The 27957-nt window shown below is 42.1% G+C and overlaps 1 protein-coding gene and 1 pseudogene across 5 annotated transcripts in view; both read right to left on the reverse strand.

Moving 5' to 3' along the window:
- Window positions 1–953: 953 nt before the first annotated feature.
- RPS6KB1 (ribosomal protein S6 kinase B1) overlaps window positions 954–27957 on the reverse strand; it is a 123042-nt gene continuing 96038 nt past the window's right edge. The window contains exons 16-18 of one of the 5 annotated variants that reach the window (XR_008515607.2): window positions 20870–20981; window positions 1769–1890; window positions 954–1070 (exon numbers count right to left, since the gene is read on the reverse strand). The gene's annotated coding sequence lies outside the window, so the exon portion shown is untranslated. Of the gene's footprint in view, window positions 1071–1768; window positions 1891–20869; window positions 20982–23439; window positions 25092–27957 lie in introns of those variants that run through there. The other 4 variants (XR_008515606.2, XR_008515608.2, XM_054537013.2 and 1 more) reach the window with 4 other exon arrangements.
- LOC100439491 (obg-like ATPase 1) lies at window positions 25123–26209 on the reverse strand (annotated as a pseudogene).

Here is a 27957-nt window from a genome sequence, read left to right on the forward strand (position 1 = left end):
GATCATTTTTTATAGTTGTATAGCTTTCATTACATGGATGTTTCACAATTTATTTAGCTAACTACCTATTGTTAGACATTTGGTTGTTTCCAAATTTTTGCTATTTTATATAATGCTGTACTTATATAAAATGTAGTTTTGTATAATTATGTAATTTTATAATTTGTATTTTTAGTATAGATGGAGTTTCACCATATTGGCCAGGCTGGTCTCAAACTCCTGACCTTGTGATCCGCCCTCCTCGGCCTCCCAAAGTGCTGGGATTACAGGCGTAAGCCACCGTGCCCGGCCAGAATATACTTCAATATAAGTTACATGAATAGTTTTCTCTCTCTCAAAATACAGTAATATTTGGGATTGCAGCTGCCTGCAGGTAACTGAAACTGCAGAAAGCATAAGGGAGACTACTGTATCTGACAATGGACTTGGATCTAGAACACATAAAGAACTCTTAACAACTTGATAATAAAAAAGGATATAACCCAATTTTAAAAGGGACAAAAGATCTGAACAGATATTTCTCCAAAGAAGATATACAAATGGCCAATAAGGGCCAGGTGCTGTGGCTTATGCCTATAATCCCAGCACTTTGGGAGGCCAAGGCAGGTGGATCACTTGAGGCCAGGAGTTCGAGACCAGCCTGGCCAACATGGCGAAAACCCATCTCTACTAAAAATATAAAAATTAGCCAGGTGTTGTGGCACACGCCTGTAGTCCCAGGTACTCAGGCGGATGAGGCACAAGAATCACTTGAACCTGGGAGGCAGAGGTTGCAATGAGCTAAGATTGTACCACTGCACTCCAGCCTGGGCAACAGAGCAAAACCCCACCTAAAAAAAAATGAATAAATAAAAGAAAGAAAACAAATGGCCAATAAGCACAAGAAAATACACTCAATTTCTGTCTTAGTCTGTTTGTGCTGCTATAACAAAATACCTGAGACTGAATAATTTATAAGCAAAAAATTTATTCTTCACAGTTCCAGAGGCTGGGAAATCCAAAATCAAGGTGATAGCACATTTGGCATTTGGTGAGGGCCTGTTCCATTGTTCCCATTCTTGCAGTGGCATCTTCACATGGCAGGAGGAGAAAGGAAAAAAAAAAAGAAGAGATGTTATGTGAAGCCTTTTTATAAGGGCATTAATTTCATTCACGAGGGCAGAGCACTCATGACCTAATCACCACTTTGAAGGGCTCACTTCTTAACATCATCACATTAGGTCTTAGGTTATAACATGAATTTTGGAGGACACAAACATTCAAACCATAGAAACATCGTTAGCCATTAGGGAAGTGCAAATCCAAACCATGTTAAGATACCACTTCACACTCACAAGAATGGCTATAATAAAAAGACAGATAATAGCAAGTGTTCGAGAGAATGTGGAAAAATGGAAACACTCGTATATTGCTGGAGGGAATGTAAAATGCTTTGCAATGAAGTTGGAACTGCTTTGGAAATAGTCTAGCAGTTCCTCCATACTTTAAACATAGAGTTATCGTATGACCTGGCAATGCCAGGCTTCATCATATTCCCAAGGGAAGTGAAAACATATGTCCACACAAAAACTTATACGTGAATGTTCATAGCAGCGTTATTCATAGTAGTCAAAAAGTGGAGACATCTGGGCGTGGTGGCTCCCAACACTTTGGGAGGCCAAGGCAGGAGGATCGCTTGAGCTCAGGAGTTCGAGACCAGCCTGGCCAACATAGTGAAAACTGATCTCTACTAAAAATACAAAAATTAGTAGGACATGGTGGTACATGCCTGTAATCCCAGTTACTTGGGAGGCTGAGGCAGGTGAATGGCTTAAATCCAGGAGGCGGAGGTTGCAGTGAGCCAAGATCACACCACCGTACTCCAGCCTGGGTGAAAGACTGAGACTCCATCTCAAAAAAAAAAAAACAAAGTGATAAACAGATAAATAAAATGTGTTATATTCCTACAACAGAATATTATTGAGCCATAAAAAAACAAAAGGAAAGAAGTACTGACACATGCTATAACATGAATGAACCTTGAAAACATTAGGTTACTTGAAAGAAGCCAGTCACAAAAGACCACAAATTGTATGGTTCCATTTATATGAAATGTCCAAATAGGCAAATCCTATCCTAAAAGAAAGTAAATTAGTGGTTGCCTAGGACTGAGGGATGGAGGAAATGGGGAGTGACTGCTCATAGGTATGGGATTTCTTTTGGGAGAAATGAAATATTCTAAAATTGATTGTGGTGGCCAGGCATGGGGGCTCACGCCTGTAATCCCAGCACTTTGGGAGGTTGAGGCGGGTGGATCACAAGGTCAAAGATTGAGACCATCCTGGCCAGCATGGTGAAACCCCATCTCTACTAAAAATACAAAAATTAGCGGGGCGTGGTGGCAGGTGCCTGTAATCCCAGCTACTCGGGAGGCTGAGGCAGGAGAATCGCTTGAACCCGGGAGGTGGAGGTTGCAGTGAGCCAAGATCATGCCACTGCACTCCAGTCTGGCGAGAGAAAGAGACTCCATCTCAAAAAAAAAAAAAAAAAGAGAATGTTTCAGGCAGAGGGAAGAGAAGTGCAATGGTGCTATTTCAGGCAGAAGCTTGTCAGGTTTGCTGTGGTGTGGCTAATGTGGAAGGACTCAGTGGGAAGGAAAAGAGATGAGGGCAGAGTACTGGGCAGGGCCAAGTTAAAGCCATATGCATACTGTTACATTTTTTACTTGTCTAATATATTTCATTAAATATAGGCAAAACATTATAAATAAAGATATAACTTTTGTTGTTTGTAAGGTCATCTGTTATTTGCACCCCCTTTTTTTTTTTTTTTTGAGATAGGGTCTCACTCTGTCACCCAGGCTGGAGTGCAGTGGTGCGACCACAGCTCACAGCAGCCTCGACGTCCTGGGCTCAAGCGCTCCTCCCACCTTAGCCTCCTGAGTATCTGGGACTACAGGCACATGCCACCGTGCCCCACTAATTTTTTATTTTTTGTAAAGACCAGGTTTCTCCATGTTACCCAGGCTGGTCTCAACTCCTGAGCTCAAACAATCTGCCCACCTTGGTCTCCCAAAGAGCTAAGATTACAGGCGTGAGCCACTGTGCCTGGCTTGTTATTTGCATTTGTGATTTTAAAATTCCCTGTTTTTTATCATAAGACTGTCAGGTGCTTTCTGAACAGGAAATGACTTAATTTATGACTCAAAATACAAACAAATGTAGGTGATCAAATGCATATCTATGTCTTCAGTGGAAATATATATACATATAAGTCATTAATGAAGACAAATGAGAACATGAAATTCATGATATATTTTCTTTTCCATCACCTAGCCCCCTAAAGGAGAGATCTTTTTCATTCAGAGCCCTGGGTTTTGCTTTCTTTCATGATTTGCTTTTTTTTTTTAAATAAGAGTTTATTTATTTATTTATTTATTTTGAGACAGGGTTTCACTCCCATCAGCCAGGCTGGAGTACAACGGCGTGATCTCAGTTCACTGCAACTTCTGCTTCCTGGACTCAAGTGATTCTCTTGCTTCAGCCTCCCGAGTAGCTGGGACTACAGGCACGTGCCACTACATCCAGCTAATTTTTTGTAGAGACAGGGTTTCTCCATGTTGGCCAGACTGGTCTTGAACTCCTGAGTTCAAGTGATCAGTCTGCTTCTGCCTCTCAAAATGCTAGGGTTACAGGCATGAGCCACTGCACGGGCAAAAGACTTTACTTTTTAAAGAAAATTAACCTCTTTGAAAAAGTAGAAATGAGGCCGGGCGCAGTGGCTCACACCTGTAATTCCAGCACTTTGTGAGGCCGAGGCAGGTAAATCACTTGAACTCAAGAGTTCGAGACCAGCCTTGCCAACATGGTGAAACCCCGTCTCTACGAAAAATACAAACATTAGCCGGGTGTGGTGGCAGATGCCTGTAATCCCAGCTACTCGGGAGGCCGAGGCAGGAGAATCGCTTGAACCCGGGAGGCGGAGGTTGCAGTGAGCCAAGATCGCACCATTGCACTCCAGCCTGGGCAACAAGAGCAAAACTCTATCTCAAAAAGAAAAGAAAAAGTAGAAATGAGGAAGTGGCCAGGCTGTGTGGGGATCTAATCAAACAAATCTTCCTTTGATGAGGATAGTACTTAAGTTGAAAAAAATTTGCCTATATAATAAATATTGCAATACTTTATTTTAAATTTTTTGAGATGAGGGTCTCGCTGTGTTGCCCAGGCTAGTCTTGAACTCTTAGGCTCAAGGGCTTCTCCTGCCTCAGCCTCTCCAGTGGCTGGGCTAATAGGCACACACCACTGTGCCCAGCTCTACATACTGATTTTTAAATTTAAAAAAATCTACATTCTATATTTCCATCATAGCTTCTCCCTAATAAAATCTTTGTGAGTGTTTATGGGACTCCTTCCCTGGAAAATCTGCAAGCAGCCTGGTAGCTTTATATATATAGGAAAGCCAAAAGACAAACTAGGAATTATGTCAGAGATGGGGAAAGACTAAGGATCTTACCCAAATCAGTTGAGAATCAGCCTTAAGTATAAATGGGTCAGGTGTTGGTGGCTCACGCCCATAATCCCAGCACTTTAGGAGGCCAAGGCGGGCAGATCACTTGAGTTCAGTTCAATATCACCCTGGCCAACGTGGTGAAACACCATCTCTACTAAAAATACAAAAATTAGCCGGGTGTGGTGGCGTGTGCCTGTAGTCCTAGCTACTCAGGAGGCTGACGCAGGAAAATCGCTTGAACCTGGGAGGCGGAGGTTGCAGTGAGCTGAGATCACGCCACTGCACTCCAGCCTGGGCGACAGAATGAGACTCCGTCTCAAAAAAAAAAAAAAAAAAAAAAAGTATAAGTGAAGCACAGTTAACATTTTATAATTTTATAGAGCAAAAGTTCATAAAAATATTCTAATTAACTGTTTCTCCTACATCTTATAAACACTATTACCAAACCCATTTAATAAATTATATCATGCCATGGGTAAAGATTTTCAACAAGGAGTTGCTGGGATAAGAGTCAAAATTCTCCAGCATAAATTCACTGACAGGGATTTCTGTTCAATCTTTTTAAAATTCTAATACCCAATTTATTTTCTCTAGAGAATAATTCATGTAGAATCATAATCTCTTTGGTGGACCTTGATTTTTCCGTCTGTAAAAGTATAGAACTAGTTTTGACTTAACAGTCAACAAATGCCTATGCCCTCTCCATATCTGGCTGATTAGAACGCCCTCATGTGTGCATTTGTTGTAATGTTTTAGAAATCTGAAAAAGACAATCTCAGCAGTAATACAATAAATAACATCTTCATTTGCAGATTTATGATAGCTTCAAGTATTACTTAGTAAATGCTAAAGGCAAATGCTGTAGTAGGTTAATCTTACTATCGTTCACTATCAAACCTTTCATATGCCAATTTTATTCTAAAACAGTGAAGTTATTGTTTTGGTTTAAATTTTAATGACAAAGGATTTTTTCCCTTAAAACTTCTAAGTATTTCATTATAATATTATTTCATCATTAGGCTTAAAGGAAAATTTGTGGTCAACTGAGTTGTTATTTATTATACATGATAGCTTGACATCATCTTTTTAGGGATGGAAAACAGCTCCAGGGACCAAGTCTAACTCAGTTTTTTGATATAAGAATTTACTTGTCAGCCAGGCGTGATGGCTCACACCTGTAATCCCAACACTTTGGGAGGCCGAAGCGGGTGGATCACAAGGTTAGGAGTTCAAGACCAGCCTCCCAAGATGGAGAAACCCCATCTGTACTAAAACTACAAAAATTAGCCAGGTGTGATGACAGGCACCTGTAATCCCAGCTACTCGGGAGGCTGAGGCAGGAGAATCACTTGAACCCGGGAGGCAGAAGTTGCAGTGAGCAGAGATTGCGCCATTGCACTCCAGTCTGGGCAATAAGAGCGAGACTCCATCTCAAAAAAAAAAAAAAAAAAAAAAAAAAAAAAAATTTACCAGTCTAAATCGTAATAATGTAATTTCTTCCTACTCAAAGAGACTACATTGGAAGAAGCCAAAAGAGAAGCTTATTTATTTATTCATACACTTTATTTATTTATTTATTTTTTGAGACAGAGACTTGATATGTCACTCAGGCTGGAGGGCAGTGGTGGGATCTCGGTTCACTGCAACATCTGCCTCCCGGGTTCAAGCGATTCTCCTGCCTTAGCCTCCTGAGTAGCTGGGATTACAGGTGTATGCCACCACGCCCAGCTAATTTTTGTATTCTTAGTAGAGACGGGGTTTCACCATGTTGGCCAGGCTAGTCTCAAACTCCTGACATGTTGGCCAGGCTAGTCTCAAACTCCTGACCTCAGGTGATCCACCCACCTCGGCCTCCCAAAGTGCTGGGATTACAGGCATGAGCCACCAAGCCCAGCCTAGAGAAGCTTATTTTTTTAAAGAAAATATACAAAAAAATCAAAATCTCATAAGTCCAATTGTATTTTTTTTTGGCTTTTAAAAAATGTTAATGCCCTCAAATATTCTCCTATCCAATCACTGTATTTTAAATGGCATTCCTCCAACAAATATTTGTTGAGCCCCCACTATGTGCCAGGATTGAAATGTCAAGTTGAAGGAAGCAATAGCTACGAAGTAAAGCAAAAAAAGAAGTACTGGTTGTTTTTCCTTCTATAAAATGACCTAGTAATAACCACTTTACCCAGGAGAGTTGCTGTAAAGATCTAATAACATGACATATATAACCACAATTTCAAAAGAATGAGGTGTTAATAAAATGTTTGCAAGAGAAACCCTAGTAATTCCAAGCACATATTTTAGGAATTGTTTCTTGTGTAGAAAATCCTTGAATGTGAGGCTCTGCTGATTTTTTTAATGCGTATTCTCTGCTTATGTACGTGGATTTTTTTTTTGTTTGTTTGAGACAGAGTCTCTCTCTGTTGCCCAGGCTGGAGTGCATTGGCACGATCTTGGCTCACTGCAACCACCACTTCCTGGTTTCAAGTGATTCTCCTGCCTCAGCCTCCTGAGTAGCTGCAATTACAGGCATGCGCCACCACACCTGGCTAATTTTTGTATTTTTAGTAGAGATGGAGTTTCACTATGTTGGCCAGGTGAGTCTGAAACTCCTGACCTCAGGTGATCCTCCTGCCTTGGCCTCCCAAAGTGCTGGGATTACAGGCGTGAGCCACCACATCCAGTTGAATGTGTATACTTTAATTAAAATTTTTCTTCAAATTTTTCATAACAGGACAGAAAGTGGGAAGACAGAATTATGTCACCTAAGAAAAGAAGTCTGAACGGTTCTTTTCTTCATTGCCTCTTACACTCTTTCTCTTAGCAAGTCATGGCATGAATTGGTTGGAGATGATACCAGTTGAGCCAAGAGGTCAGACTGGCTATACTGGACTAGACAGAAGGGAGCAATGGAAAAAATTCCCTGAAACCAGACACCAGCAGTCATTGATATTCAAATGAAGGCAGCATATAGATTATTTTAGTGGCTCTGTGGTCCTAGAGCCCTGAGGAAAATGGAATAGACTGTGTTGGTTTCCTCCCATCATGGGTTGGAACCCACTTCCTACTCTCTGCCTCTTCTTTCCTGTCTCCCACATATCCACAGCCTCCCTGCCTGCTGTCCTCAACCCATTCAGAATCCTCCACTGTATTCCACAAAAGTTTCATGCCCCACAATTCTGTCTTCTCCACAACCCAGTTTAAATTCTTATGTTTTCATATGGCCTATTGTTCAATTCTCCCCAACTTTTTAAAGTGTGATGACCCTCTCCCTGCCCCTTAAAACTGATTATGGAAATCATTTAATATACCAAAAGTAAATAAAAGTCTAACAAATCCCTAAGTACCCATTATCTAGCTTTGACTACTATCAACATATGAGACCAGGCTGGGCGCCGTGCCTCACGCCTGTAATCCCAGCACCTCGGGAGGTCGAGGTGGGTGGATCACCTGAACTCAGTAGTTTGAGACCAATCTGGCCAACATGGTGAAACCCCCTCTCTACTAAAAATACAAAAACTAGCTGGGCGTAGTGGCACATGCCTATAATCCCAGCCACCGGGGAGGCTGAGGCAGGAGAATTGCTGGAACAGCAGGAGGCTGCAGTGAGCCAAGACTGTGCCACTGCACTCCAGCCTGGGTGACAGAGCAAGATTCCAATTCAAAAAAAAAAAAAAAAAAAGCCAGATGTGGTGGCACACGCCTGTAATCCCAGCTACTCAGGAGGCTGAGACAGGAGAATCACTTGAATCCAGGAGGTGGAGGGTGCAGGGAGCCGAGATCATGCCATTGCACTCCAGCCTGGGTGACAGAGTGAGACTGTCTCAAAGACAAAAAACAAAACATATGAGACCAGCAGTTTGACTAGGTTAAAACATGGCATGAAAGTAGGTAGTGATTAGGGAATCAAATAACTTCTGAAATGAAAATTATTATAATAAGGCTGGGTGCGGTGGCTCATGCCTGTAATCCCAGCACTTTCGGAGGCCAAGGCGGGTGGATCACTTGAGGCCAGGAGTTCAGGAGCAGCCTGGCCAACATGGTGAAACCCTGCCTCTACTAAAAATACAAAAATTAGCCAGGCGTGGCGGCACAGGCCTGTGGTCCCAGCTACTCCGGAGGCTGAGGCACAAGAATTGCTTGAGCCGGGGACGGGGAGGTTGCAGTGAACTGAGATGACACCACTGCACTCCTCCAGCCTGGGCGACAGAGCGAGACTCGGTCTCAAAATAATAATAATAACAATAATTTTTTAAAGTAACACCTGATTTTAGGAGAGGCAAAACATAAAAAAAGAAAATTATAATATTTGAAAGTAGAAAATCAATGGAAAGATTAAATAGATGAATAGTATGAATGAATAATTTGTGACCTAGAAGATAGCCCCAAAGAAGTTACCCAGAATGCACAGAGACAAAGACATGGAAAGCATGAAAGATCATAGGTCATGGACGATAAAGCGCAAAGATCCATCGTGTATCTGGAGTTCCAGAAGGACGAAATAGAGAAAATGGGGCAGAGGCCATATTTGAAAAGTTATGACTGAGAATTTTCAAGAATTAATGAGACCCAAATTCTTAAAGAAACTCAGTGAACTGCAATCCAGAAAAATAAAAAGAAATCCACATCAAGACACATCATAGTGAAACTACAGAAAACTGAGGAGAACGATCCTAAAACAGCTAGAGAGAAATATATCTTACCTACAAAGAAACAAGTGAAAATGACAGCAGATTTCTCAACAGCAACGGAAGAAGCCAGAAGATAGCAGAATAATACCCCTAACGTCTGAAAGGAAAATCATTGTCAAACTGGAATTATATCCTAGCAAAACTATTTTTCAAAAGAGATCTTGAAACAATGATATGTTTTTCAATTATTGGATGATGGAAGATACCAGCAACTAGGAGTTCACATACCCTTTAGGTAATTCTTGAGGTTTCTAATGAGAAATTCTGAAGAACTGGGGTCTGTAGAAGTGGCAAACACTCATAGCCTGAAAACATAAAAACACTAAGGAAACAATGACTCTAACCATAACCACCACCAACCCCACCTCAATTTTTAATCTCAGTAGCCCTTTGGTTACACTAGAGGTATATGGTTCAACTTTGCAGATCTCGGGAGAGAACATTTCTGCTCCATTTTCTCAGGACTACCGCTCCAAAAAGGCTTTCCTAGGCCCCTCAGCTCCTAGGAGGAGTGGTTAATATGATTGGTCAGAGTCCAAGGCATTCCTTGGGCCTTATTTATTTCTCTTTTGTTCTCTTATAGAGGCCTCCTCTGCAGTCTGTGTCATGTTAGTTTCACGGAGAAGAGAGAAAACATCGAATATAACAGAGCTGCATAGCGGGAGGTACTGGATTTCCATTCCTGTGTATACCTCTCTGTAGTTCCCTTGATCTGGAATGCCAAAGAGAAGAGGGCACCCAGGGACCCAGGCATTGCTTGGTCCCTGGATCAATACCGTAATAATAATCTCAGAACCTCATCCATGTCTTCTAATGTGAATGCTCATCCCAACTCGGAAGTAATGAAGACTACAAGCTGCTCTCCCTGGAGAAAGTACAAGAGGCCACATCCAAACGCATGAGAAATAACTTCTCTCTCTTTTTTTTGTTTTTGTTTTTTGTTTGTTTGTTTTTTGAGACAGAGTTTCGCTCTGTCGCCCAGGCTGGAGTGCAGTGGCACCATCTCGGCTCACTGCAACCTCCACCTCCCGGGTTCAGGTGATTCTCCTGCCTCAGCCTCCTGAGTAGCTGAGATTACAGGTGTGCACCACCACACCCAGCTAATTTTTGTATTATTAATAGAGATGGGGTTTCACCATCTTTGCCAGGCTGGTCTCGAACTCCTGGCCTCAGGTGATCCACCCGCCTTGGCCTCCCAAAGTTCTGGGATTACAGGCGTGAGCCACCGTGCCCGGCCAATTAACTTACCTTCTCTAGATTCACTTTCCTTATCTCAAAATGGAAGAAAAATGTGGAATTCACATGGAATTGAACACTAAATGTTTTGATGAAATCACTTAGCACTCCAAAGAGGCTAAATGTTTATTGTATTAGTATAGAAACAGAACAAATTGCAAAAAGAAAAAGTGGACCCAAATACACACTGAATTCATGATATGATAAAACTAGCATTCCAGATCAGTGGGAGAAAGATGGCTTATGCAATAAATGTAATGAGACAACTGGTTAGACTTAAAAAAAAAACCCAGATCATTACTTTATGCCAAAATAAACTACATATATATCAAAAATTGAAGACAAAATATGAAACCACAAAAGTACTAAGGGAAACATGGATGAATATTTTTCTAATCTTGGAGTGAAAAAGGCCTTTTAAAGCACGTGTTACCAAATTCAGAAGCTATAAGGAAAAAATTTTTTATAAATTTGGCTACATAAAAATTCAAGACTTAGACCTTTTTAAAAGACATAAAATCATACCTTTAAATGAAGGAAAAACATTCTATGTTTTTGAATAGGAAGAATTAATATCATAAAGGTGCCAATTCTTTTATTAACATATAAATGTAACATATGAATCCAAATTAGCATATAAGTGCAATTAGAATCAGAATACATCAATTTTTTTAAAAACTGGACAGTAATTTTAACATTCATATAGAAGAATAAATGAGATGGTCAAGAATATTTGGAAAGGAAGACCAGCAAAGGGAACCTGTCTTATCATATATTAAACTTAAAATTAGGCTATGGTAAATAAAACAGTATGATATTGGCACAGGAATAGACATCTAGATCATTAGAGAAAATAGCACAGTGGCTCATGCCTGTAATTCCAGAGCTTTGGGAGCCCAAGGCGGGAGGGTGGCTTGAGGCCAGGAATTCTTTTTTTTTTTTTTTTTTTCTGAGATGGAGTCTCACTCTGTCATGCAAGCTGGAGTGCAGTGGCATAATCTTGGCTCACTGCAACCTCCACCTCCCAGGTTCAAGTGATTCTCCTGCCTCAGCCTCCCGAATAACTGGGACTACAGGCACCCGCCACCACGCCCAGGTAATTTTTGTATTTTTAGTAGAGACAGGGTTTCACCATGTTGGCCAGACTGGTCTTGAACTCCTGGCCTCCGGTCCGCCTCATCCTCCCAAAGTGCTGGGATTACAGGCCACCACGCCCAGCCTGAGGCCAGGAATTGAAGACCAGCCTTGACAACAAAGTGAGACCCTGTGTCTATAAAAATTTTAAAAATTAGGCCAGGTGTGATGGCTCATGCCTGTAATTCCAGCATTTGGGGAGGCCAAGAGAGTAGATCACAGATCACTTGAGGCCCAGAAGTTTGAGACTAGCCTGGGCAACATGGCAAAACCCCATTTCTACAAAAAATAAAAACAAATAAGTTACCTGGGCATGCTGGCATGTACCTGTAGTCCCAGCTGCCTAGGAGGCTGACGTGGGAGGATTGCTTGAGCCCAGAAGTTTAAGGCTGCAGTGAGTTATGATCATGCCTTTATACTTCCAGCCTGGGCAACAAAACGAGACTCTATCTCTATTTTTTAAAAAAAGAAAAACAGAACCCCAAAACTGATCAAACTACATGGCAATCTAATAAATGACTGATATGGTTTGGCTGTGTCCACACCCAAATCTCATCTTGAATTGTAGTTCCCATAATCCCCACATGTCGTGGGAAGGACCCAGTGGGAGGTAATTAAATTATGGGGGCAGTTACCCCCATGCTGTTCTAGTGATAGTGAGTGAGTTCTCACGAGATTTGATGGTTCTATAAGGGGCTTTTCCCCCTTTGCTCAGCACTTCTTCCTGCCACCAGGTGAAGAAGGATGTGTTTGCCTCCCCTTCTACTATGATTGTAAGTTTCTTGAGGCCTCCCCAGCCCTGTGCAACTGTGAGTTGATTAAACCTCTTTCGTTTATAAATTACCCAGTCCCGGGCAGTCCTTTATAGTAGCATGAGAACAGACTAATACAAGGACCAAGATGACTTTTTATTTATTTATTTAATTTTATTTTATTATTTTATTTATTTATTTTTTACTTTATTTATTTTATGGTGCTAGCATAATTGAGTATACAACTAGAAGAAAATAAAGCTAGTTCCTGTGGCAGACACCGCTAGTTGCCTAACCAATTTTCATTCAGAATCTTGATTTTGTTTAGGGCAGCAATGTGTCCAGACAAATCTATTTACCACCCTAGACTCTCTTGAAAATAAGAGTGGCCATGTCCCACTCAGTGAGACATAATTAGAAGTCTAATGGGTAGAGCTTCCAGGAAAGCTATTGTTTTCTTGATAAAAAGAAAAGAAGGGTGTCCTTCACCCTATATTCTTCCTGCCCATAATGTGTAAATGTGAACCTTTTAGTACAGAAACTGGCTTGCCTGAAAAAGAAAATAATAGGCTGGGCGTGGTGGCTCATGCCTGTAATCTCAGCACTTTGGGAGGCCGAGGTGGGCAGATTACTTGAGGTCAGGAATTCGAGAACAGCCTGACCAACATGTCAAAACCCCCTCTCTACTAAAAATACAAAAATTAGCCGGGTGAGGTACAGGCACTTGTAATCCCAGCTACTCAGGAGGCTGAAGCAGGAGAATCACTTGAACCCAGGAGGCAGAGGTTGCAGTGAGCCGAGATCGCACCACTGGACTCCAGCCTGGGCAACAGAGCAAGGCTCCATCTTAAAAAAAAAAAAAAAAAAAAAAAGAAGAAGAAGAAGAAAAAGAAGAATCCCTGAATTGTGGAACCGAAAGGGAGATGATGCCTGGATCTTTGATGGCATGGTGGAGCCACCACACCTGTCCTAATCTTTTACTTCTATTCTTCTTGTTACGTGAAAAAACAAACCAAAAAAAAAAGCCCTATTTGATTTTTTTTTTTTTTTTTTTTGAGACAGTTTCACTCTTGTTGCCCAGGCTGGAGTACAATGGCATGATCTCGGCTCACTGCAACCTCCGCCTCCTGGGTTCAAGTGATTCTCCTGTCTCAGCCTCCCAAGTAGCTGGGATTACAGGCGTGCAACATCACGCCCGGCTAATTTTGTATTTTTAGTAGAGATGGGGTTTCTCTATGCTGGTCAGGCTGGTCTCGAAACCCCGACCTCAGGTGATCCACCCATCTCGGCCTCCCAAAGTGCTGGGATTACAGGCATGAGCCACCTCGCCCGGCCCCTATTTGATTAAGGCATTGTAGTAGAGATTCTATTATATAGAGTTGATTGCAAATTTGGGGCAATCAGCCACTATGTCATATAATGTAAGATAATATAACTTGAAATGCATTAGATATCTAAGTATAAAATAATAAAAATAAAAGTGAGGAGGTGTGTATGAAGAGAACTCGATTAAGAAGAATCATAAAGGAAAGTGACTATATGAAAGTTAAGTTTTTTCCATCGTGAAAGCATAAACGAAATTAAGAAAAAAACAATAGATTGGGAAAATATTTGTAACACATATGAATGAAAGCCTGTAACATATAAATAATTTCTACAAATTAATTAGAAAGAAACTAATGACAAATAGAAAAATGGACAAAGGCTACAAATAGGCAAATTGCAGAAGAGGAAATTCAAGTAGTTAATAAAAATATAAAAAGATACTGCTCAGCCTCATTATTCAGGAAAAAGCAAATTAAAACAAAAAAGAGATGCCACTTTTCAATAACTGGCAAAAATTATAAAGAGTAACCATATCTGCGCCAGGCACGGTGGCTCATGCCTATAATCTCAGCACTTTGGGAGGCCAAGGGAGGCAGACAACTTTGAGCTCAGGAGTTCGAGACTAGCCTGGACAACATGGTGAACCCCATCTCTACAAGAAATACAAAAATGGGCTGGCCGTGGTGGCTCATGCCTGTGGTCCCAGCTACTTGGGAGGCTGAGGCTAGAGGATCACTTGAGCCAGGAAGTGGAGGTTGCAGTGAACTGAGATCACGCCACTGCATTCCAGCCTGGGTAACAGAGCGAAAGAAACCCTGTCTCAAACAAACAAATAAAAAGAGTAATCATACCTTATACTGAAAGCATAAACAAAGGACACTCATACATGCTGGCGGGAATATAAATTGCTACAGCCAATTTGGAAAATAACATTTGAGCTAGCAGTCTGTTTGGGAAATCTATCCTACAGAAATAAAAGCATCAATATGTAACCAAGTAGCTCAGCTTCAAAATGCATTTTGAAACTTTTTTCCTTTCTTACATTTAGCCTTGAAACATACCTTGAAATTATTTGTTGGCTGGGCCTGGTGGCTCATGCCTGTAATCCCAGCAGTTTGGGAGGCCAAGGCAGGTGGATCACTTGAGGCCAGGAGTTCAAGACCAGCCTGGCCAAGATGGTGAAACCCCATCTCTACTAAAAATACAAAAATTAGCCAGCCTAATTTTTGTCAGGCTGGTGCAAATTTTGTTTTGGTGCAAGCCTGTAATCCCAGCTACTCAGGAGGCTGAGGCAGGAGAATAGCTTGACCCAGGAGGCAGAGGTTGCAGTAAGCAGAGATCATGCTACTACACTCCAGCCTGGGCAACACAGTGAGACTCTGTCTCGAAAATAAATAAGTAAATAAAGCTCTTTGTTTCTCTCCCTTCTCACCAGATAGATACTCTTGTGCACAGTGCTCGTTTATCTAATTATGCACTTATTTAGAAATTCCAGGTGCTAATTTTGAAACACATCAGGCATGAAGACCCAACTGCTAAATTCCAGAGATTACCTCAAGGCAGTTAATCTACAACCTGGCCACTGTTGAGATGACAGCCGCCCACGCAGCTGGACTGTGACTCAAGATAGCCCTGGAACAAGACACACAGGCCTCGTACCCAGCACCACTCCCGCATGGCTCCCATTCCAAGTTCCCTTATTTATTTATTTGTTTTATTGTATTTATTTATTTTTTTTTTTTTGAGATGGAGCCTTGCTCTGTTGCCCAGGCTGGAGTGCAGTGGCACAATCTCGGCTCACTGCAAGCTCCGCCTCCCGGGTTCACGCCATTCTCGTGCCTCAGCCTCCCGAGTAGCTGGGACTACAGGCGCCCGCCACCACGCCCGGCTAATTTTTGTAGTTTTAGTAGAGATGGGGTTTCACCGTGGTCTCGATCTCCTGACCTCATGATCCGCCCGTCTCAGCCTCCCAAAGTGCTGGGATTACAGGAATGAGTCACCGCGCCTGGCTATTTATTTATTTATTGAAACAGAGTATTGCTCTGTCACCCAGGCTGGAGTGCAGTGGCCCGATCTTGGCTCCCTGCAACCTCCACCTCCCGGGTTCAAGTGATTCTCCTGCCTCAGCCCCCCAAGTAGCTGGGATTACAGGCGTCCACCACCAGGCCCAGTTAATTGTTTTGTATTTTTAGTAGACGGGGTTTCACCATATTGGCCAGGCTGGTTTTGAACTCCTGACATCAAGTGATCTGCCTGCCTCGGCCTCCCAAAGTGCTAGGATTACAGGCGTGAGCCACAGTGCCCGGCCAAGTTCCCCTAAATTCCTGGGTTTACAGGCTTGAGCCACTGTGCCGGGCCATATTATGTAATTTTTAAAGCCAGTGTTATTGTCCTCATCTGTTAGTTCAGAGCAGCGAGGTCCAATGGAAATATAATGTGAGCCATACGTGTAGTTTAAAATTTTTAGCAGTCACATTAAAAATAGTGAAAGGAAACAGGGGCTCACATCCCAGATAAACTCAGCCTTTTTAAAAAAAAAAAAAACTCAGGCTTGGCCGGGCGCGGTGGCTCATGCCTGTAATTCCAGCATTTTGGGAGGCTTAGGCAGGCAGATCATGAGGTCAGGAGTTCGAGACCAGCCAGCCTGGCCAACATGGTGAAACCCCATCTCTACTAAAAATACAAAAATTAGCCAGGTGTGGTGGCACATGCCTGTAATCCTAGCTACTGGGGATGCTGAGGCAGGAGAATCGCTTGAACCCAGGAGGCAGAAGTTGCAGTGAGCTGAGATCCCACCACTGCACTACAGCCTGGGTGACAGAGTGAGACTCCATCTCAAAAAAGAAAAAAAATTCAGGCATGCTAATGAGGGCTTGTAGTTCCAACTATCTGGGAGTCTGAAGAGGAGGATCATTTGAGCCTAGAAGTTCCAGCCTGTAGCATGCCACGACTGTGCCTGTGAATACTGTGAATAGCTACTGCACTCCAGCCTGGGCAACATAGTTTTTTTTTAAAGAGACAGGGTCTTGCTCTGTTGCCCAGGCTGCAGTACAGTGAGTGGCATGATGATAGCTCACTGGACCTTGAACTCCTGGGCGCTAGCAATCCTTAACACTCTGTTTGTTTGTTTAGACGGAGTTTCACTCATGTTGCCCAGGCTGGAGTGCAATGGTGCGATCTTGGCTCACTGCCACCTCCGCCTCCTGGGTTCAAGCGATTCTCCTGCCTCAGCTTCTGGAGCAGCTGGGATTACAGGCACGCGCCACCATGCCTGGTGAATTTTTGTATTTTTAGTAGAGATGGGGTTTCACCATGTTGGTCAGGCTGGTCTCGAACTCCTGAACTCAGGTGACCTACCCTCCTCGGCCTCCCAAAGTGCTGGGATTACAGGCGTGAGCCACTGCACCTGGCCAACACTCACTTTAAAAAATACCTCAGCCTCCCCAGCAGCTGGGACTACAGGCAAGTGCCACCATGCCCAGCTAAAATTAATTTAATAACATGCTTTATTTAACCCGATATACCCCTAAATATTACCACTGCAACATGTGATCAATTAAAAAATTACTGGTGAGATATTTTACATTCTCTTTTATGTTCTAAGTCTTAGAAATCTGATGTGTATTTTACATTTACAGCATAATTCAATCCAGATTAGCCACATTTCAAGATTTTGTTTTACGGTTTTGTTTGTTTGTTTGTTTTTTAAGATAGGGTCTCACTGTATCACCCAGGCTGGAGTGTTGTGGTGCCATCATGGCTCACTGCAGCCTCGATCTTCCCAGGCTCAGATGATCCTGCCACTTCACCCTTCCAAGTAGCTGGAACTACAGGTGCATGCCACTACACTTGGCTAATTTTTAAATTTTTTGCAGAGATGAGGTCTGGCTATGTTGCCCAACCTGATCTTGAACTCCTGGGCTTAAGTGATCCTCCTGCCTCAGCCTCCCAAAGTGCTGAGATAATAGGCATGAGCCACCACGCCCAGCCTCAAGTTTTCAATAGCTACCTGTGGCTAGCGGCTGCTGCACTGGATGACACTAGTCTAGTCTAGGGCAGAGTCCATGATACATCGACATTACAGATGCAAACGTATGATTTCCCCCCGCCTTTTTTTTTTTTTTTTTTTTTGAGACCAAGTCTCGCTCTGTCACCCAGGCTGGAGTGCAGTGGCGCAATCTCGGCTCACTGTAACCTCTTCCTCCCACGTTCAAGCAATTCTCCTGCCTCAGCCTCCCCAGTAGCTGGGATTACAGGCGCCCACCACCACACCCGGCTAATTTTTGTATTTTTAGTAGAGATGAGGTTCCACCATGTTGGCCAGGCTGGTCTCTTAACTCCTGGCCTCAAGTGATCTGCCTGCCTTGGCCTCCCAAAGTGCTGGGATTACAGGTGTGAGCCACCCAGGAGTTTGAGACCAGCCTGACCAACATGGTGAAACCCCATCTCTACTAAAAATACAAAAATTAGCTGGGCATGGTGGCACATGCCTATAATCTCTTAAAGAGAATCCAGCTTTATTACTGCCAATACATGACCAAACTGCTTCTATATTTGCCCTGGGAAAAATGGACAAAGGGAAATACTGTTAATTTATGAATAAAAACTTTGCAGAAAATTAGCCAGTGTTTAATTTTCCAAAACTTCCCTCTGTTCAGTAGATACCAGCTACTGATGACTACATATGCTAGGGAAAGTTTAAAATTAGGAAATGCTGATTTCTCACATTATGAATTTCTAAATCCTGTGAAGAAAAGCTTAAAGAGCTTCTGAATATACAGAAGTTCCATTTAAGGACTAGGTCCTCCTTGTAGATGCACCAAAATATTACAAATTCCAAACTGAGACTTAATTCTCAAATTTGTTTTACTTGTTCTAAAACAATCTGTCCACAAATATAAAACTATAAGTAATAAATTATTATTTTCCCACTGTGGGAATCTTTAGTGTGAAAAGTATTCTATGAAAAGAATTTTTTTAAAAATAAATTATATAATAAAAAATATGTACAAAATGGGTTACAGAGGACAGTTCGTATACACATAGATAAAGACATTGAAGGTAACACACATAACTGTTAACAGGGCCAGGCATGGTGGCTCACGCTTCTAATCCCAGGACTTTGGGAGGCCAAGGTGGGTGAATTGCTTGAGGTCAGGAGTTCGAGACCAGCCTAGCCAACACTGCGAAATCCTGTCTCTACAAAAAAATACACACTCAAAAAAAAATTAGCCGGGCATGGTAGCGCACACCTGTAGTCCCAGCTACTTGGGAGGCTGAGGTACAAGAATCTCTTGAACCCAGGAGGCGGAGGCTGCAGTGAGCCAAGACTGTGCCACTGCATTCCAGCTTGGGTGACAGAGTGAGACCCTGTCCCCTCCCCCCTCCCAAAAACTGTTCACAGTAGTTACTACTGAAAAATGGGATTAAGGATGAACAAGATAATTTTACATTTTTAAAAATTCCCTACTAATTTGAATATTTTTATAATAAACACATATAACTGAAGAATAAAAGTAAAAAAAAAGAAATCATATTCAGATAGAGTCTGAGTTTTCATTAAACTGTTTAATACATGAGTTCAATATTTGTCTAAAAAAGCAATCTCTAAAATTATGCATCATAAGGTTGGATGTGGTGGCTCATGCCTGTAATCCCAGTACTTTGGGAGGCCGAGGCAGGCAGATCACTTGAGATCAGGAGTTCGAGACCAGCCTGGCCAACATGGTAAAACCCCATCTCTACTAAAAATGAAAAATTAGCCAGGCTTGATGGCCCGTGCCTGTAATTCCAGCTATTCAGGAGGCTGAGGCAGAAGAATTGGTTGAGAATTCTTCTCAACCAGGAGGAGAAAGTTATAGTGAGCTGAGATGGCACCACTGCACTCCAGCCTAGGCGACAGAGCAAGTCTCTGTCTCTAAATAAATAAATAAATAAAATTACGCACCATAAAAGTAACTTTAGGTGTATCAATTAAAATAAAGACTTCAGGCTGGGCACAGTGGCTCACACCTGTAATTCCAGCACTTTGGGAGGCCGAGGCAGGAGGGTTGTGTGAGCTCAAGAGTTCAAGACTAGCTTGGGCAACATAGCAAGACCCTGTCCCTACTAAAAATTTAAAAAATCAGCCAGGCGTGGTGCTGCCTGCCTCTAGTCTCAGCTACTCTGGAGGCTGAGGTGGGCGGATTGCTTGGGCCTGGTGCTCAAGGCTGCAGTGAGCCATGGTTGCACCACTGCACTCCAACCTGGGCGACAGAGCAAGACTCTGTCTCAAAAAAAAAAAAAGATTTCATAAACTTGCTGGTTAGATAGTATTAAAATTATTTGGTCAGGCTTTTAAATAACTACTTTCTATCAGTCTAGGAATTTTAAAAATCTTTGACTTTTACAGATTAAAACATAAAAAAGAAATATAAGCAATAAAAATATTAAATCAAAATAAAAAAATAAAAAAATAAAAAACAACAAAAAAATCCAAGAGTGCTTCCAAGTTTAGCTTGCCTTCCACTCAGGTGGGAGAAAGTTCAAATATTGCTGATCTACACAAAATATCAAAAATTAGTATGTTTTCATAACTTACTCATTTTAATTAATAACTCAATGAGCAATAACAGAAGTTCATTTCCAGTAATTGACTATGATTATTTAGCAGTCTGTGGTGCTAGAGAAAATATGAAAATTTAAAGCAGATATATATATATATATATATATATACACACACACACAGTTTTTGAGACAGTATCTTGCTCTGCCACTCAGCTGGAGTTCAGTGGTATGATCTCAGCTTACTGCAGCCTCAACCTCCCAGGCCCAAGCAGTCCTCCCACCTCAGCCTCCCAAAGTGCTATAATTACAGGTGTGAGCTGCCATGCCTGGCCAAAAGCATATTTATTTAAAATACTACTGCTAGGCCAGGTATAGTGGCTCATGCCTATAAGCCCAACACTTTGGGAGGCCGAGGAGGGAGGATCGCCTGAGCCTAGGAGTTCCAGACCAGCCTGGGCAACATGGGGAAATCTGATCTCTACAAAACAACAACAACAATAAGCCATAACAAACAAAAATTAGCCAGGCTTAATCTAGAGATGATTTAAAAGTATTACAGGAGGGCTGGCCATAGTGGCTTATGCCTGTAATCCAGCCACTGGGGAGGCTGAGTGGAAGGATTCCTTGAGCCCAGGAATTTAGGACCAGCCACGACAACATAGCGAGACAGCTCTCCCACCCCCCAGAAATAAAAAAACTTACCTGGGCATGGTGGCACACACACCTGTAGTCCTAACTACTTGGGAAGTTGAGGCAGAAGGATCCCTTGCACCCAGGAGTTCAAGGATGGTCCGTGCACGCACTTCATCTGGGCCTGCAGTGAAATAGGCTGCTACCTTCCTGCCTGACCGGAGGGGCTGGGGGGAATCGCAGCAGGGAGAAAGCAATCCCTTCATCCCAGTTGCCAAACAGAACCCCCTACCCCCTGGATTTTTCTTCTCCCTCTATCCCTGATGGTTCTGGCTTTCCCAAACTGCTTTTGATCTTCTGATTCCTCTTGGGTTGAAGCAGACCAGTATTATTTTTTTTAACAACACCCCCACTCCTCTCCCTCCCCATGCTGCCAACTTCTTCTTCTTTTATTTATTTTTTTATTTTTTATTTTTTTAGTAGAGATGAGGTTTCACTGTGCTGACCAGGCTGGTCTTTAACTCCTGACCTCAAGTGATTCACCTGCCTTGGCCTCCCAAAGTGCTAGGATTACAGGCGTGAGCCACTGCACCTGGCCTCAATATGATGTTTTGATACATGTACTACATGAACACTTTTTTTTTTTTTTTGAGACAGAGTCTCGCTCCATTGCCCAGGCTGGAATGCAGTGGCGTGACCATGGCTCACTGCAACCTCCACCTCCCAGGTTCAAGTGATTCTCATGCCTCAGCCTCCTGAATAGCTGAGATTACGGACATGCACCACCATGCCCGGCTAATTTTTTGTATTTTTAATAGAGATGGGGTTTCACCATGCTGGCCAGGCTGGTCTCAAACTCCCGGGCTTGTACCACTGAGCCCAGCCACCATGCCCGGCCAGAAATATGAGTGGTTTTTGTTTATTGATCTTGGACCCTACAACATTGCTGTACTTGTTTATTAGTTCTTATATGATTTATTATTTTTGACACATAATAATTGCACTTATTTATGGGGTACAGTGTGATTTTTCTTTTTTTTTTGAGACGGAGTCTCACTCTGTTGCCTTGGCTGGAGTGCTGTGGCGCCATCTCGGCTCACTGCAACCTCCCCCTCCTGGGTTCAAGCGATTCCAGTGCCTCAGCCTCCCGAGTAGCTGGGATTACAGGCATGTGCCACCACATCCAGCTAATTTTTGCATTTTTAGCAATGATGGCATTTCACCATGTTGCCCAGGCTGGTCTCGAACTTCTGACCTAAGGTGATCCACCCACCTTGCCCTCTGAAAGTGCTAGGATTACAGGCATGAGCCACCATGCCCAGCCTCAAGGCAATCCTATCAAAACCCCAGTTCTCTTCCTTGCACAGATTGTCAAGCTGATCCTAAAATTCAGATTAAAATACAAGAGTTGGCCAGGCATGGTGGCTCATGCCTGTAATCCCAACACTTTGGGAAGCTGAGGCGGGATAATTGCTTGAGGCCAGGAATTTGGGACCAGACTGGGCAACATGGTGAGACTCTCTACCAAAAACTACTACAACAAAATTAGAGTGGTGTAGTGGCTTGTGCCTGTAATCTCACCTATCTGGGAGGCTGAGGTGGGAGGATTGCTTGAACCCAGGAGGTAGAGGCAGCAGCGAACCATGTTCACACCTCTGCACTCAGGCCTGGGTATCACAGTGAGACCCTGTCTCTAAAAAAAAACAGAAACAAAAACAAGGGAACCTAGAGCAACCACTGAAAAAAGCTGTTAAAAAGTAAAAAAAAAAAAAAAAAAAAAAAAGAAGTACAATGAACAGGCTAAGAAAAAAATTAAAAAATAAAAAGGTGAGAAAAAATGAAGTCATATAAAATGGTCAGTTAAAACTACAAAAGGGAGAAAAATAGTGAAAGAAATACAAGGGACACAAAATAGCCAAAACAACCTTGAGAAAGAACAAAGTTGAAGGACTGGCACTTCCTGATTTCAAAACAGCACTGTATTAGTCTGGTTTCATACTGCTATAAATAACTTCCTGAGACTAGGTAATTTATAAAGGGAAGAGGTTTAATTGACTCACAGTTCAGCATGGCTGGGGAGGCCTCAGGAAACTTACAATCAAGGTGAAGGGGAAGCAAGGCGCCTTCTTCACAAGGCAGCAGGAAGAAGTGCCAAGAGAAAGGGGAAAGAGCCCCTTATAAAACAATCAGATCTTAGGAGAACTCAGTGTCACGAGAACAGCATGGGGAACTGCCTCCATGATTCAATGACCTCCACCTGGTTTCTCCCTTGACACATGGGGATGATGGTGATTATGGGGATTACAATTCAACATAAGATTTGGGTGGGGACACAAAGCCTAACCATATCAAGTACAAAGCTATAGCAATCAAGACAGTGTGGTACTGGTATAAGAACATTCAACATTCATATAGATCAATGCAATAGAATTAGAGCCCAGAAATAAACCCTTACATTCATGGTCAACTGATTTTTGACAAAGATGCCAAGAAAATTCAGTTAGAAAGAGCCTTTCAATATATGGTGCTGGGACAACTGAATTATAAAAAAATTAATTTGGACTCTTATGTCACACCATACATAAAAATTAACTCAAAATGTAAGAACTAAAACTGTACAACTTATAGAAAAAATATACAAGTAAATTTAAAATTTTATTTATTTATTTGTTTTTGGAGACAGGGTCCCACTCTCACCCAGGCTGAAGTGCAGAGGTGTGAACATGGTTCACTATAGCCTCCACCTCCTGGGCTCAAGCAATCCTCCCACCTCAGCCTCCTGAGTAGCTGGGACCACAGAAATACGCCACCATGCCTGGCTACTTTTTAATTTTTTTTTTTTTTTTGAGACAGGGTCTCACTATTTTGCCCAGGCTAATCTTCAACTCCTGGTCTCAAGTCTCAGCCTCCCAAAAGTGCTGAGATTACAGGTGTGAGCCACCATGACCCCCCAAAGTAAATTTTCTTGGGTTAGAGAATGTTTTCTTAGACACAACATTAAAAGCACAAGCAACCAAAGAAATAAATAGATAAACTGGGATTCATGAAAACTAAAAATTTTAGTGCTTCAAAAAATACCATCAAGAAAGTGCAAGTACCCACAGAATGAGAGAAAATATTTGCAAATCATATATCTGATATGGGACTTGTATTCAGAATATATTCTAAAAAAACTCTTACGACCCAATTAAGATAAAACCCATAATTGTCTTCTTTAAAAAATGCATCTGAAAAGACATTTTTCCAAAGAAGATATGCAAATGGACAATGAGCACATGAAAAGATGCTCAATGTCATTAGCCATCAGAGAAATGCAAATCAAAATCAAAATGAGATACTACATCATTCCCGCTAGAATGGCTATAATCAAAAAGATAGATAACAAGTGTTAGAATGTGGAGAAATTGGCACTCTCACGCACTGCAACTGGGAATGCTAAATGGTGTAGCCACTTTGGAAAATAGTCTGGCAGTTCCTCAAAAGGTTATCATACGACCCAGCAACTTCATTCCTTGTACATATACTCATGAAAAATAAAAACATATATCCACATAAAAACTTGTACATAAATGTTAATAATAGCATTATTCATAATAATCAACACAAGAACAATCTAAATGTCCATCATCTGGTGAATGATTAAACAAAATGTGATATATCCATACAATGGAATATTATTTGACCATAAAAAGGAATGAAGTACTGACACATTCTGCAACATAAATAAACCTTGAAAGCATTAAGCTAAGTGAAAAAAGCTGGCGTGGCATAGTGGCTCATGCCTGTAATCTCAGCACTTTGGGAGGCCGAGGCAGGAGGATTGCCCAGGAGTTTGTTTTTGTTTTTGTTTTTTTCCAAATGTTTTATTGAGTATAGACATCTGGAGTACTATAAAACATGCATTATCTTTCTTCTTCGGTTGTTGAGTTGTGTTAAATTTGAAGAAGATAATATTTTCATCGTCAACAATATAATTTCTGCTTTGTTGTCTGTACTTTCCAGCAGCCTTGACTGCATTTTCAGAACCTTCCCATCTAAAATCTTCATATTTCATTACTTCAGCCGTAATGCGTCCCTTTTCAAAATCTGTGTGAATTTTTCCTTGCAGCCTGAGGATCCTTAGTCCCTTTCCTGATGGTCCATGCACGCACTTCATCTGGGCCTGCAGTGAAAAAGTATTCTAGTTGGAGTGCTGCAAACCCAGCCTTAATGATCTTTGGCAAAGCACTTTGTGTCTTGTTCGCTTCCAGTTACTTCTGTCTCTCTTCAGCATTCAATTCTTGCCAAGACCCCACTAAAAGGAATGACAAAGGCACCTGGGTCATACTTGTCCACCCACTCTTTAATTTTATTTTTATCAACCTTTTTTTCTTTTTTTTTTTTTTGAGACAGAGTCTTGCTCTGTCGCCCAGGCTAGAGGGCAGTGGCGCAATCTCGGCTCACTGCCACCTCTGCCTCCTGGGTTCAAGCAATTCTCCTGACTCAGCCTCCCGAGTAGCTGGGATTACAGGAGCATGCCACCATGCCTGGCTAATTTTTGTATTTTTAGTAGAGACAGGGTTTCACCATATTGGCCAGGCTGGTCTCCAACTCCTGACCTCGTGATCCACCCACCTCGGCCTCCCAAAGAGGTTTTAGTTTTTTATCTCCTCCTCTCACAGCCACCTTTTCTAGTTTATCTGTAATGGACCCAATCATCTCCTCCTCTTTAAGCTGAAGCTCTTCACGTATTATATCTGTATCTCCAATAGGATCTACACTTCCTTCAACATGCATGATATCATCATCTTCAAAAGCACGTGTTAGATGAAAGATGCCATCACAGACATTAAAATGGGATTTAAAAAAAAAAAAAAAGCATTCCCCAGGCCCTGCCCATTGTGAGCTCCTTTCACAAGGCTGGCAATATCCACTACATTTAGAAAGGCAGGAATTTTGCTTGCTGGTTTGTGGTACTGGCAAAGAAAGTCAAACCTTTCATCTGGTACAAGTACTCTGCTCTCATTAGGATCAATGGTGCTGAATGGGAAGTTTTCTGCTGAAGCCTGACTATTGGTTAATACATCGAAGAAGGTAGATTTCCCAACATTTAGGAATCCACCAATACCAATTTTCAGTGAGGTTCCAAATCTTCCAATGATTGGGGGTGGTTTAATTCCATCACTTCTCTCTTTCCAGGGCATCGTGCTCGGCCTTGGCGATGACACGGGGCCCCAGCGACTGCGAGAGAAAGGTCCTACCGGCAGCCAGAGGAGGGAAGGAAGGAGAGAATGCAGGCCCGGCCCCTCCGCCGAGCACCACGCACTTCGCACTTCGGCGGCGGAACGGGGGAGCGGGGGAGGGCCGGGCGCCGAACGGCCAAGCCCAGGCATTTGAAACTAGCCTGGGCAACATAGCAAGACCCTGTCTCAAAGGCAAGGCAGGGCAGGGCAGGGCAACATAGCAAGACCCTGTCTCAAAGGCAGGGCAGGGCAGGGCAGGGCAGGGCAACATAGCAAGACCCTGTCTCAAAGGCAAGGCAAGGCAGGGCAAGGCAGGGCAGGGCAGGGCAGGGCAGGGCAAAGCCAGTCACAGAGGCCACATAATTATGATTCCATTTATATGAAATGTCTGGAATAGGCAAGTCCACGGAGACAGAATGTAGATCAGTGATTGTCAGGTCCTGGGGGAATGAAGGAATGGGGAATGAATGCTAAAGGCTATGGAGTTTTGGGGGATTTTTTGTTTTTTTTTGGAGAGAATAAAATGTTCAATGGACAATGGTAATGATTATACAACTCTGTGAATATACTAAAACCCACCGAATTGTGTACTTTAAAGGGGTGAAATCTATGCTATGTCAATAATAAAGCTGTTATTTAAAAAACACACTTGGGGTTTGTTGTCTGGTACAGAGGTGACTTTCAGATTTGTGCTGGTGGCAAGAGGGGAAAACAACTGCAAGGGCAGCAACTGCTGCTAAAGAAACACCAGCCGTTTCTAATTTTACACTGTCCTATATTTTGCTGTGAGTTTCGTAGCTTTCGATAATGCTATACTAGAGGCCAAAACAGAAATGCCTTTTATATTTTATTATAACAGCTAAACTGGGAAATAAACTCACCAATTGCTTTTTTAAAAAGGAAATGAGCTAAAAACAACATAGATGTAAGTGGAGCTTAAATAAACCTTTGCTTAGTAAGATGAATATTTCACAAGACAGGGAGAGTTTGGTAGTAAAAATAAAGTGTTACATTATTTTAAAAAGCATTTTGTTTCATTTACTGTAGATGGCCAAACATCATTTTAAAACATATGGTAAATCTGTTGGGTAGTAAAAAGAAATGACATCTTGTTTCCATTTTCTTATTCTTTCCAGTTTATCTCTTTATTGTAAATCATTTTCCATTGTGGGAGGATATTAAATTTAAATCAAACTGAGAAGGAAAAAAGCAGGACTTATGTTCATAAATTCATGTTTCTCTTAGTATTGCTGCCTCTTACAGCCATTTTATGAAGAATACTATGGCCTAAGTAGTTAATATTATTTTAAGATTTTTCAAATTGGTCTATTCCTGGATCTAAACAAATTGGAAAATTGGAAGTTTCTTTTCATTTCTTTTTTTTTAGACAGTCTCCCTCTGTCACCCAGCATGGAGTGCAGTGGCACAGCCTTGGCTCACTGCAGTCTCCACCTCCCAGGTTCAAGTTATTCTCCTGCCTCAGCCTCCCGAGTAGCTGGGATTACAAGCGCGCGCCACCATGCCTAGCTAATTTTGTATTTTTAGTAGAGATGGGGTTTAGCCATGTTGGCCAAGCTGGTCTCAAACTCCTGACCTCAGGTGATCTGCCTGCCTCGGCTTCCCAAAGTGCTGGGATAACAGGCATGAGCCACCGTGCCTGGCCGGAAGTTTCTTCTCTTGAGCAAACAGTTCTGTTTATAGGTCAAGAAACCTATTTACAAAAAGAACAAAAAATTTATGTAATTATGATATAAACATTTTAAATAAATTGTAATACTCTTTCATGATAAAAGATCCATGAACCAGAACTGGTAAATATTTAAGGAACAATATTAAAGTTGATTTGTTTGTTTGTTTTTGAGATGAAGCCTTATTCTGTCACCCAGGATGGAGTGCAGTGGTGCGATCTCGGCTCACTGCAACCTCTGCCTTCCAGGT

Source organism: Pongo abelii, chromosome 19 (genome assembly GCF_028885655.2).
Source record: "Pongo abelii isolate AG06213 chromosome 19, NHGRI_mPonAbe1-v2.0_pri, whole genome shotgun sequence".
Classification (NCBI taxonomy): Eukaryota; Metazoa; Chordata; class Mammalia; order Primates; family Hominidae; genus Pongo; species Pongo abelii.